This window comes from Amblyomma mixtum, chromosome 1 (genome assembly GCF_055824585.1).
Source record: "Amblyomma mixtum isolate Tamu chromosome 1, ASM5582458v1, whole genome shotgun sequence".
NCBI classification, from domain to species: Eukaryota; Metazoa; Arthropoda; class Arachnida; order Ixodida; family Ixodidae; genus Amblyomma; species Amblyomma mixtum.
This window is the reverse complement of record NC_143012.1, coordinates 255,104,909-255,116,710: the sequence shown is the minus strand read 5'-3', so window position 1 is coordinate 255,116,710 and position 11,802 is coordinate 255,104,909. Positions and strand designations below refer to the sequence as shown.

The 11,802-nt window shown below is 45.2% G+C and overlaps 1 protein-coding gene across 1 annotated transcript in view; it reads right to left on the bottom strand.

The window, feature by feature from the left end:
- Positions 1-38: 38 nt before the first annotated feature.
- LOC149371494 (cleavage and polyadenylation specificity factor subunit 6-like) overlaps positions 39-11,802 on the bottom strand; it is a 104,489-nt gene continuing 92,725 nt past the window's right edge. The window contains exon 20 of the mRNA XM_089565728.1: positions 39-213. The gene's annotated coding sequence lies outside the window, so the exon portion shown is untranslated. The remainder of the gene's footprint in view (positions 214-11,802) is intronic.

The following is an 11,802-nucleotide window of genomic DNA, read 5'->3' as shown; positions in this document are numbered from 1 at the left end:
ACTGTGGGACTTTCTTGTGTAATAAAAACACTGGTGAGTCCAGGAACTGTAAACATTTTTTTTTCTCTGCTGTTTAATGACAACACGTGGGGCACACTTACAGCCAAGACAAGGAACAAAGCAATGGAGTGTGTGTGTGTGTGGCTACTGGGGGAATACAAAAATAGAGCTGCGGCAAGGGATGCTGCTGCTGCTCCAGCACGAATCTCCTATCTGAAATGAAAGGAGGGAGCGTGTAAGTCGTACATGGCCAGCCATACACCCTGCATATCGTCCAAGCACTTAATTTCCGCGATAATTCTAATGAGGCCACAGGCAGGCTCCTTTGCCAACTCCATGTGACTCTAGGGCATTTGAAAACAGTGAACTTATCCCTCAGCAGGGGCAAATTATTTGTCGTAATTTGAGAGCCTGTACTCAAATTTCATGGAGGGGCCTATTCTCTTGCTGTGCAACAGCAGAACACACGTAGCCAGGGCATACAGTTGCAGAGTCCAACAAAGATCGTGGGGCTGGATTCTGTCCGTCGCCACATTTCAATCAAGGTGAAGTACAAAAATGCCTGTGCTCTCCACGATGTTGGTGCATGTTTAAGGGGGGACACTGGTCTTTGAGACCAAAAATGACCAAAAAAACTATTTTCAAAAAATGACATTTGTGGAATTCACAGCTATCATTTTCCAACTGTACCACTTTTTTCCTTGAAGAAGTCATCATTTTGACCATAATATTAAACTCAGATCATCGTGTGGGCTGAATTTATGCAGGCGCTGACAATTTAATAGCATGAAAATTTTGGACATCTGGCTATTTTAGTATGTCGATATCTCAACATCTAGGACAGATAGAGATGTTGTATTAGTTGCTAAGGGAAGCTGAAGGCACAGTGTGTGCAATAATCGAAGCAGATTTGTTCAATCACACTTCAAAAATTTATAATTTCGCAAAGTTTACCGATGCACTACATTCACACCTTGAACACTGATATTCCAAGTGCTGTAAAATTACTAATGAGGGTAAAACGGAAAAACTGCTTTGATTATTGCACTCTGTACTCACCATATTATGCAGCCGTGGATTAAAAATGTTTTATTGAGCAGTTTTTTTTGCACCGAGGTACTAATGAATGACTAATTAAAATTAATTATCTTGGGAACCAACTAATTTATGAGAAAGATAATTGCATTGTTGAAATCAGTATAAAAAACTGAGCAAGATAGTACAGTTTCATTAGGATTGGGCTAAAAATAAGGAAAATAGGTCTAAGAAAAGTGTCCCCCTTAAGGGGGAGATGAGGCACTCAGAATGGCGCATTTACCCAAAATGTACCCTTTCCAAGATTTTTTTTTTAATCCTCGGGAGTTCACCTGTGTCCGATGCAATATTTTAGAGAAATATCCTGTGAAATTTATAACCTTCATCTGTGGTCAACAATAGTGAGCAAACTGTGTTTCTGGTCCTGGCACATAGCAAATTCCATGGCTTACCAATAACTTAAGCACCGCCAGCTTAGTATTGCCCTGAAGGGGGGGGGGGGGGGGGGGGGAGAGAGCTTCCAATTTCTCAGACCGAAAGAAAACTCAAACTAGGCGATAAATGAGACAGATAAGAGAACTAACTTTAAGGTCGACTTTCTCAGCTTTCACTTTTTCTCCAACTGTTCATTGATCCCTTTGACATTTTGTAACAAATGACAGCTGAACGACTGTCTGCTGCAAAATCCTGAGACTATGAGTAGTGCCATAAAGCTAGATTTTTCTATGCATGCGTGCAATGGTTTCCTGAAAACTTTTTGTTAAAAGTTTTCTTGCAAATTTCATGCACTAGTTCGTGAGTACTAGGCACCTAGCTTTCTTGCACACAGCAGTGCTTTGCGAACATGGTCAAAAAATTTCTCCACTTAACTCTCAATTCCCCGGCGATGGTCCTATGAGTGTGGTGACTGCCAATTACCCAGGAACTATAATAGCTAGCCCAAAATAAAAAAGCAGCTCTGAGACGTGCTCAGAGAAGTTTCATATGCCAATTTGTGCTGCGTTTTGTGCATAATTATCAGAAATAGTACAAATTGCTGGGTCTTATGTTAAAAACTGCATCTTGTTGGAATCTGTAGCCCCCCGTAGCCAACTAGCTACGACTACTACCTTTAGGATGTTAAAATCCATATGCCATGCTATAAGCAGTTGGCTTTCAGAAATAAATTTCTTTTCTTGTAACTAATGGCTCAAATCCCCATGCACGGGAAAATACCATGCCAATTTTTCATAAATTATGCAACAAAGCGTGGCAGCACTGGCTATTTCCCTCCTGGGGAAATTGGTAGAATACATTCACAGCTACCTACAGTGAAAAGTTTACAAAACAAACCAATAACAAAATGTAATTTCAAGACTGTCTTAGCAAACAGACTGTAGATAGGTGAAGTCTGAGTGCACTACTGAATCTCAAGCAAAGTGTCCTGGATGCAAAAAAAAAAAATTTATTCAACTTGATACAGCATATGTACAATCAAATTGTAAATGCACTGACATACACACTGTCAAAGAAGGTTCTGGTGCAAGACCAATATGCATTACAGGTATGCTTGTGCAAGTTCCATCATACCAAGGATGCTGTGTGACATCGATTATGTGTGGGCTCAGACACACTGCAGGTCAGAACTAATTTTGACCATCCGTGGTTATTTTAATGCAGATTGATACGGTACAACAGGAGAGAGTTTTTGCATTTTGCCCCCAGCAAATGAGATTTGGGAGTTATGTGCCTGCTAAAAGAAATCTTGCAGTTAATGAATTAATTGCCAAGATACCGTATATAATTCAACCTGCTCTTAAGGGGGGACACTGGTCCTGAAAAAAAAATTTTATTAATGAAGTCACAGTTACGAAATCTTCAGGGCGTATGTATTTTTGTGTGCTGATTCTAAATAAGTCATTTAATTTCATGTAAAACAATTCCTTGAGCACTTATGCAATTTTTATGCTAGTGTTTTGCGGAGAGTTTTGAAGAAAATTTGCTGCGGGAAACTCGCTGAAATGTATGCCATTGGGTTCTCTTGAAACCAAGGAATACAATAAGGGTGAAATTGTCTTCCTGCCTATCATAGAACTTAAGTTATAGAGTTTTGAAGGTGTCGCTTCAGAAATGAGAAGGAAAATGCGTATTTCTGTATGTGAAGTGGCAGCTTCAGCACCCTATAACTCAAGTTCTATGATAGCCAGGATGATAATTTTACCCTTATTGTATTCCTTGGTGTCAAGAGAACCCAATGGCATACATTTCAGCGAGTTTCCTGCAGCAAATTTTCTTCAAAACTCTCCGCAAAATACTTGCATAAAAAGTGCATAAGTGCTCAAGGAATTGTTTTACATGAAATGAAATGACATATCTAGAATCAGCGCACAAAAATACATGTGCCCTGAAAATTTCATAACTATGACTAAACTAATAAAATTTTCTTAAGACCAGTGTCCCCCCTTAAAACAAACCATCTGAATTTGGGAAGTTGACCTATAACAAGAAGCCGACCTATTTGCGGGCATGTGTCACTGGCTGTTCTCGGCAGGATGCATGAAACTCTATGCATCTAAAAAAAGGAAAGACAGAAAAGTACGCAAAGCAGTCTGGCTAAAGAAAATTCGTACTGCATGCCAGCTTGTTCGTGCTGGCGGTCGCTTCCTCGGATGAGCGGCAGCTAGCGCGCATCATGCCGGAATCAACTAGTCAACCAGGCCACACACGAGTGTGGAAGACAGGGGGAGGAAGCCCTGTTTCTTCGCTTCTCATCTCAATCTGCTTGCAGCTGCTGGCTTTGCCATCCCCTGGGAACTACCGAACAATGTATGGCGGCAGGACAAGAGGTGTGTGCGTGCATCGGACTTAGATTGGGAGTCTTTATTTTGGGGGGGGGGGGGGGGGGGGGCAGTGAGGGCTACGATATGGGGGGTTGCATTACACGCGGTGGCAATCTATGGAATCATCTCTCACAGTAAAGTCAAAGCAAATGGATCCTATTCCCAATGAACACATAACGGCCTTAAGGGGGGATGAGGGTCTTGAAAACTTGTTTTTTATTTTTCGACATAACTTGTTGAAATTTAGCACGCAGGTGTACCATAGAATGCTGATTTCAAATATGCATTTAGATTTCGAGTATCTCACCCGGAAGAAAATTTATTGCAAAATAACATTCAAATTAGGCAATTTCTTACAGGCCTTTATAGTAATTTATCAGTTAAAGAATGATTTTTTAAGAATAAGTAGACACTTGCAAAGGCCCAAAGCACATGCTAAAGCTTTCTTTTTCCTTTAAACATGATATATGAGCAATTAGGCGAAGTGTGGGCTAATTACCGCCACGTCATTTTTTCTTTCCAACTTTGTTGTTTATTTATGATCAACAAAATTAGTTTGTAGACATTCTGTTAGCTTTAGGATGTGCTCTGGGCCTTTGCAAATGTCTGCTTATTCTTTAGAAATGTTTATTTAACTGATAAATTACTAAAAAGGCCCGTAAGAAATGACCTAATTAGGATATTTTATTTTCCCATATATTTTCTTCCAGGCGAGATATTTGAAATCTAAAAAAAGTTTTCAAGACCCTCAACTCCCCTTAATATGGGCTGCCGACAACTAGCAGCCTGTATCCCTCCCTCAATTTCAGCACTGAGGACGTTCTTTGTACTTTGAATACTGCGCAGCCCGAGGCCAATGCTGGCTCGCAGTGCCCCCGACATCAGCAAAACTACGAGATACACAGAAGACGCAACCTGCGACCACTCTTGCAAGCAAACCGGCTGCCCTGAGCCGCACCTTCTTGGAGGAGCCTGTCTCAGTGGCGACTACGGTGCTCCCTCTCCTTGTCCCGGTAGCGGTCCTCGTGGTAGCGGTCCCTCTCCCGGCTGCGGTCTCTGTAGTCTCGCTCACGGCTGCGTGACCGGTCTCGCCTGCTTGACTTCTCGCGGCGTGATGAGCGTTCTCGTGACCGGTCCCTCCCCCTGGAGCGTGGGCGGTCCTTGCTTCTGCACGAGTTGAAGAGCACCGCTAAGCAACAGGCCCAACAGCTTTGCGAGGAAGACGCTCAATCTAGGCTGCCCTCCTCTTCCACCTATTATCTCCTATCTGAGCATCAACAATGCGAACAGACACTTTTGTTTAAAACCAGGACAAACATCACGAAGCGAACAAGTAAGCGCAAGTTTTCACTGGTTTCTCTTTCACGACCCATTTCCTCTGACGTGGGTGATTTGGATGTAGTATGATGTGCAAGAAATGCGCACGCAGTACTACAGGCCCTAACGAAGCACCTGTACCAATGTCAGGTCAAGCATGACCCAGCTGCATTCACTCCTGATGTGAAGTATGTCTTGCTGCACACATTCTAGCTGTGGCAACTGCGACCAGCTTGCCAGTATGCACTCCCAAGGGACTCCACAAAAAGCAGAGCACTGCAATGCCCATGGAATATTTAACACTAATTATTACATTTAATGAGCAAAAATGAAGCCCAGCCACTTCCTTGAGCTATTCTCTCACGAAGTTGCAGTTTCGTTAGAACATGTGATTTGCCAACAGTGTTTGTGTGCAAAGGTCGCGACGAAGTGAAACTGTGGCTCCAAAAAGATGAGAAGTGAACGAAGTCAGGGTGGTCTCAGTGGTTATTCTCAAAAATCTTCCTGTTCACCCAGATACCTGGGTCCTACAGCCTGCACATGTGCTGGCTGATTTCAGCGAGCATCCAGAACCCACGCTTCAGAAAAGGGACGAGCACATTACTGCGACTTGAATACACGGCTGTTCTTGCAACGCCGCAGCTCAAAAACAACCAACACTGCCAGCATTAAGGGCGTACTACGGGCAACTCATACTTTTTGTTAGCAAAATCCGATAGTTCAGCATTTTGTGGCTTTGTTGTCACCTGTCCGGCGGCGAAAGATGCATTTATGCTAAAGTTCGAAAACTTTTTTCCCCTGCTCTGATTCAAACTCTGGACTCACTGATGGTGAAATAGCTGAAAAGTGATGCAAACTGATGTAAACAAGGACTCCGTGATTACTAACAGTGAGCGCTGCAGCCCTGAAGCATCCAAAATGAAAAATACCACCGGTCAGACGTCGAAGGCCTTTATCAGCTGCCGCTAATGTCACTTCGTTTAGGTTTCCACCAGCGTTAATATGGGCCTTGTTCCTGATCCTAAGTACAAAGTTTTCGCAAAGAACTGTGCATTTCAGCGAACTCAACCTCCCAGAGCATGTGATGCTTTCGAGGGCTGAGGTGGTGGGTCTGGCTGGACAGTCCCGAGAACCAAAGAGTCGGCAGTAAGCTAAGCTACAAGCGCGGCAGCTGTCACCGCCGAGCCGCCACGACTGGCGAGTAGAGGTTGGTATGTAAGGACATATTTATTTAAATTCTGTTGTAATAGTCCTTGTAATGCTAGCTATGCAGCCCAGCATGTTAATACGTTGATGAAGCAAACATGCCACGCGTTGCGGTTGGTAACGTGGAGGCTCGTGCAACAAGGTGCTGTCCGAGAAGCACTTAAGAGTTGCTCTGCTGGTGGGTCTGGCTGGACAGTCCAAGAACCAAAGAGTCGGCATTAAGCTAAGCTACAAGCGCGGCAGCTGTCACCGCCGAGCCGCCACGACTGGTGAGTAGAGGTTGGTATGTAAGGACATATTTATTTAAATTCTGTTGTAATATAGTCCTTGTAATGCTAGCTATGCAGCCCAGCATGTTAATACGTTGATGAAGCAAACATGCCACGCGTTGCGGTTGGTAACGTGGAGGCTCGTGCAACAAGGTGCTGTCCGAGAAGCACTTAAGAGTTGCTCTGCTGGTGGGTCTGGCTGGACAGTCCAAGAACCAAAGAGTCGGCATTAAGCTAAGCTACAAGCGCGGCAGCTGTCACCGCCGAGCCGCCACGACTGGTGAGTGGAGGTTGGTATGTAAGGACATATTTATTTAAATATGTCCTTGATTGTATCAAAATTGCGAATGAAGTGTGAATTAAACGTGAATTAATTATAGAGTAAGGTGCATAAACTATGGTTTTTGATGAATTTTGTGATTCAATTGTCAGGCAAAGAGGAGCAACTACACGCAAAGAGGAGCAACTAGAGGCGGCGAGGAGGCGTCAATGCTTTTGCATTACTCCAATGCGATTTCCGCAGCGCCCTCTAACGTTTTTTGACACTTGGTATAGTTTTTAGTGAACTTTCTATTTGCGAACTGTTTATGAAAATAATTTGCAAAAAAAAAAAACAGATTTTATGTCTCGCAGAAAAAAAAGCACTAATAGTAAACTGTCTTTTGTTGTAAAAACAAATATACCTTAGAAACCCCAAATTATTGAAACCTAAGCTCAATAACAGGTGTGCACCTGAATTTTCGCTAAAAAAATATATAGATAATTGCAGCTGTATAAATTGATCCTCTCTTTCTTGATTTTGAAAAAGTATTCGACAAAATTCCACATGGACGGCTAACGCACTGATTTATAATAAATAGCGACCCAATTTTTCTTTCTTTTATCGAAAGCTTCCTTAATGAGAGAAGTAAGTTTGTAGACATAAATAACTCCACTCCTACTTCTATGCCTTTCGGTGTTCCTCAGTGTTCCTCTTGGTCTCCTTTTGACTCCAATCTTCATTAATGATATTCACTAAGGGTATATTAGCATAGGCCTTTTCGCAGAAAACAGGGTATAATTCAGGCCAAAATAACTAACCACGGTTATAGGCAGCTCTTACAGGCCGACTATTCACAGTGGTGAATTGGTGCAAAAAATGGCTAATCCCCTTAAATGTTTCCTAGCATAGAATAGCTTTTTTTTACCATGGTTAGAACTTAATCTCTCACAGGTACTCCTTCTGCAATCTTCCTTTGCAAACTACTAATATCACATACAATTATCTTGGACCGCACCTGCGTGGTGATCTTGCTTGGTCAACTCATGTCAATCGCACCCCTTGCACCGCACAAATACACACCAGGGTAAGAAGTACAGCTGCTGCTCGGCACTTATATCAAATGCCTCTCATAAACTATTGAAGCCACCTCAAATCATGCCAGCATACCTCCCCAAAGCCGCCTTCAAGAACTAGCTAATCTAGAACTGTTTCACTCAAACTACTACTATTTGCATTTACTGTACGTACGCAAATATTCTTAGTTTTCAGCCCGCTGCAGAAGCAGCCTGAAGGTTTTATACCTTCGCTTAATGTCAAAGCATTGCACAGTCACTCTTTAACTAAACAGCAACGCTGGAAGGGTCTTGTCAAAGACCCCTTTTCTAGTAGAGACTTCTGGATAATCCAACCTTAACTTCATGTCCGCTCTAAGGGTCTAGAGGATGTGAAAGTAACATATTACTGCCTTGCTGTTAATCAGCAACGGATCCTCTATAGGAAGCTTATAGTAGTTAAGCCAAAATCAAAGGTGTCAAGCAAGCCCTGGTGACTTTTACATGCCACCGCTGTTCGTCTGCCTAAACTGCATACGAAGTTCTGAAATATTTTGAGTGGCCGCAAGAATCCCTTACTGTTCCAACACAGTTGCCCAACAAGTCGCCTCTTGCAGTCAAACAAGGCAGAGGACAACATTTAATGGCCCTTCGTTTGACTCTGTGCAGAAAATGGCGCATGTGAATCTAGTTGTTTGCAGGGAGCTATTCAGTTTCACTGATGGGTCTTGGCAATTACGTAGGGCCTCGTATCTGTGGTGCTTTTTTTTTCTACGCCAGATGCGCATTCAGCAAGGTCACCTACATTTCATATGCCTTGAATAAGACTCTTAATGCCACCTGGGTGCTACTGTGAAATCGCAGTCTGTGAATTCCGGGCGGTCTTTGATACGCTAGAAGGTGTCAGCTTAGTGCGTTCTGGCCGTGTTTTCTTGTACAATAAGCTCGCAGACAAGCTCTAAGAGTAAGCGGAAACTTATTCCTTGGTCTCTATCTGGCTCCTACATGTCGTCTGTAAATAGTTCTCGAAAAGGCTGGCTGCACAGCCACAACGGCGGGCTGCGCCCTTTTGCAAGTTGGAGAAGCACTCGACGGCTTGCAATGGCTCGGTGGGTGGAAGCCCTTGAAGATGCCGTTTCATCTGCCCATTAAAATTAGTCAGAAGGTAGAGCTACCTCTTCTCCATCTAAAACACAACAAAATAAGCCGCCGCGGTGGCTCAGTGGTTACGGCGCTCGGCTGCTGACACGAAAGACGTGGGTTCGATCCCGGCCGCGGCGGTCGAATTTAGATGAGGGCGAAATTCTAGAGGCCCGTGTACTGTGCGATGTCAGTGCATGTTAAAGAACCCCAAGAGGTCGAAATTCCCGGAGCCGTTCACTACGGCGTCCCTCATAACCTGAGTTGCTTTGGGACGGTAAACCCCAATAAACCAAAACCAAACAACAAAATGCCACAGCAAATTTAAAAAAAAATTGGCAGTGGTTTAGCTCTGGTTAAACCTGGAGGACAGCGAGAGCAACGAGGAGAGAGAGAGAGGCGATGGAGAGCGCGCGGCGGCGGCCCCGGCACGCTAGCTATGTGCCGCTACTGCGCATGCGCAACTGGCGAGCGCGGCGGCGGCACCTCTGAGTCACCCGCGCTGTGCGCACCAGCTGTGCGCAGTGTGACGTCACTGCTCCTCGCGCATGCGCAGTATGGCCTTTTGTCAGCTCCGCGAAATGGCTCGGCGATTCGCGTAGTGTTGCCAGCGCACCAGGAGCCCTTATCCTCCGGGCACCTTCTTGCGCGTCCTCCCCAGCCGATGTGCCTAGCCGACCACTTGTGCGGTTTAGTGAATAATAGACGATTACGAAAACAGGCACCGCCAGTTCCCTCCACCGGCAAAGGGGCTGTCGAAGGCAGACGAACGCGTTCTGCGACAGCTACAGAAGAACACTTACTGGTGTCCCGCTATGGCTGCTCGCTATGACCCGAAAGTGAATCCTTTGTGCACACACTGTGACGAGCTCTGTTCCCTATCCCACATGGTGTGGGCCTGTCAACACTGTCCTCACTTCCCTCCCCACCCAATCCCCCCTAAGGAGGCTTGGGACACCCTCCTCGAGTGCTCGAGTGTGACGGAGCAAGCTGCCCTCGCTCGCCGGGCTCGCGAGACGACAGGATCCTGTGGCATCCCGGAACAGGGACGCGGACCAAGAACATGCCAGCATTCACTATCTACGCCGGCTCATCCTCTATATTTGTATATCAAAGGTTTGCTCTCTCTCTCTCCCACCAAGCCAAGCTCTCGGTTACTCTGTCCCGTAGGTGGAGAAACTTATTGGATCAGCTCCTTTGCTCGCATCAGCGAAAGCTGAACTCACAGCCAACAGCAATTCTTAATTTGGAAAATGCAGACCGTAATATGCTACGTTGAGCATGATGTTTACGCTCTATTGGGCGAGTAGTTTGCGCACAGGGATCTATTATAATCAGCATATACAGAAGTCTCTCTGTACACCTAGAGGATCCATAGGGTTTCCCTTTCTTCGTACGAAATAGCAGTGGGTAGCGGAGAAGAAAACATGTTTCTGATATTATTTTCGAAATATATGTAAAGGCAAGAGGGCCACGATCTTTCTGCCTTGGCTCAACGTTTATAGATACTTTTTTAGTTCCATAACTCCTCCTCTGAAAGCGGGCGCCGCTTGTACCCGGGCGGTGAGAGGGCGCTGCAGTCGAGGCTTGCGCGTCGCCGACGCGCGCGCGGCTCCTGTCCTGCAGTTACTACATAGCCCTTGCTCGTGTTTTTCGCTGCCTTTTTTTGTCCATTTGTGTTCCTGTGCGCTCTGCGAACACGTGGTCCCCATCGTACACTCAGAACAACAGACGCTGCTGGCTGTGAAGCAGCTTTCGATCGAAGCGCGACGATGCCAACTTGCTTCGTGCCCGGCTGTACCTGTCAACGCGGTCCCTGCTGTTGCCACATTTGCGAAGTCCCACCTAGAAATTCCTTAAGCATTGTCTGATCCCGTGCAAGGGATTGATTTCGCACAGATTGTGGAAAAGAGCTCGTCGATACAGCTTCCGAGAAACTGGAGAATGGCGGCCCTTGAGGAGGAGGCGGGAAAATACAAAGAGGTTGTCCTTTACGACGCCGGGCGTTTACACCATTCTGAAAAGTGTCGCATTTCGTGAGGACCTGACCTATGCTGCCCAAGCAAATGGAAGGCTGTTGGACAAGTGGGATACTGACATTCAGGTTTTTTTCTGTGAAAGATGTAGAGGCAATTTTGCAGATCGTGCACACAGAGCAATTTTGCCGCGGTTGCTCTGACTTCGATGTCGCCAGCTGCAGTAGCGTGGCCCAAAATGCTAGAAGTACGCTCTATCACAAAGACTGCGCTGCTTGGACAAGTGCAGACAAAGAAATATGTGCTATGTGCACCAGCTTGGCAAAATGTTTGAAGCGGAGGGCATCATCGACACGACCGAAGTAAAAGGTGCCTGTGGCAGTAAGTGTGCTGAGAAAGCGGCTGATCCGTGCCACTGCATCACGAGGACGAAACGATGTACCATTCCAAAAAGATGTTTGCCTGTGTAAGCGCAGTAGAGGGCACTATAAAACAGGCTAGAAAGGACGAGTTGTTCGGTGACCTGTTTTGGAACGTGCTGGGTTCTCTTGTAAAAAAAAAGGCACGAATGGTGTTGGTTGACCACAGCATGCTGAGGTGTTCACAGCTCAATTAATTTACTTTTATTTAGTGACGCGCATGCACTTCTTTGCGCAAGCAAAGTGCTTGGAAAATAGCACCGTCGTTAGAGCTCAAAGCGAGCGAAAGAAGGCGAAGCTTGTCTGA